This window comes from Arachis ipaensis, chromosome B5 (genome assembly GCF_059453495.1).
Source record: "Arachis ipaensis isolate K30076 ecotype BB chromosome B5, ASM5945349v1, whole genome shotgun sequence".
NCBI classification, from domain to species: Eukaryota; Viridiplantae; Streptophyta; class Magnoliopsida; order Fabales; family Fabaceae; genus Arachis; species Arachis ipaensis.
Window position 1 is genome coordinate 47313310 of NC_142440.1, and position 1293 is coordinate 47314602.

Genomic DNA, 1293 nt, shown 5'->3' on the forward strand with positions numbered 1-1293 from the left:
GGTTCTTAATATTGGCTCGCACCTCCTCTTTGAACACCTTATTTTCTTGAATCTCTTGGCATATTCCTTCAAGTAAGGTTTCAATCTTAGAGAGCTTGTCATCAATTGATGGGTGATTCGGAGCAGATGTGCTATTTTGGTTTTGATAGGTGTGTGGAGAAGTGTTGTTGTGGGGGTGTTGAGATGTCCTCTGTGTGAATTGTTGGTGAGCTGCATTGTTGTTGGAGTTGTAACATCTCTGGTCTTGGTTTTGATCTTGCTGACTTCCCCACCCAAAGTTTGGGTGGTTTCTCCATCCAGGGTTGTAGGTCTTTGAGTATGGATCATAGTTTTGCCTTGGTGAATTCCCAATGTAGTTGGCTTGCTCCTGACTACCCTCTGCTTCTTCATTCACTCCTTCTTGGGTTGTTGATGAAGTGGAGATTGCTGCTACTTGGTTCCTCTCCATCTTCTTGGTGAGGTCAGCCAGTTGCTGGGTAATGAGCTTATTTTGGGCCAACAGAGCATCTACATTGTTTAGCTCCATTACTCCTCTTGTGTTCCCTCTTTCGGAAGCATAGAAGTAGTCGTTCTCTGTTACTGTTTCAATAACATCTATGGCTTCCTCAATAGTCTTCTTCTTGTTCAAAGATCCTCCGGATGAATGGTCTACGGCCTTCTTTGACTCATAAGAGAGCCCTTCATAGAAAATGTGCAGCTGCACCCATTCGTTGAACATGTCAGGTGGACACCTCCTTGTTAAGTCCTTGAACCTCTCCCATGCTTCATATAGAGTTTCACCATTTTGTTGCCTGAAAGTTTGAACCTCAGTTCTTAGCCTATTGATTTGTTGAGGGGGGTAAAATCTTGCTAAGAATTTGTTCACCACATCCTCCCAAGTTGTCAAGCTCTCCTTTGGGAAAGACTTCAGCCATTTGGCTGCTTTATCCTTAAGTGAGAATGGAAATAAGAGCAGTCTATAGGCGTCAGGATGAACACCATTAGACTTCACTGTGTCACATATCCTCAGGAAGGTGGTTAGATGTTGATTGGGGTCTTCTTGAACACCTCCTCCAAATGAACAGTTGTTCTGAACAAGGGTGATGAGCTGTGGTTTATGTTCAAAGTTGTTGGCATGGATTGTTGGCTTTTGGATGCTACTTCCACAATTGCCTGGGTTTGGATTGATGTAAGAGCCCAAAACTCTTCTATCCTCACCAGCATGATTTGCTCTACCACCTCCCCCATGGTTGTGATCCTCTTCTTCATGATGGTTTTCCATGTTGTTTTCCATGTTTGGTTCAAAGAATTCCT

The 1293-nt window shown here is 43.5% G+C and overlaps 1 non-coding gene across 1 annotated transcript; it reads left to right on the forward strand.

Annotated features, from left to right (window-relative positions):
* Window positions 1–716: 716 nt before the first annotated feature.
* LOC148564076 (small nucleolar RNA R71) lies at window positions 717–820 on the forward strand. The gene has a single exon (XR_015885466.1). It is a non-coding gene; the product is annotated as a small nucleolar RNA R71 (small nucleolar RNA).
* Window positions 821–1293: the final 473 nt, after the last annotated feature.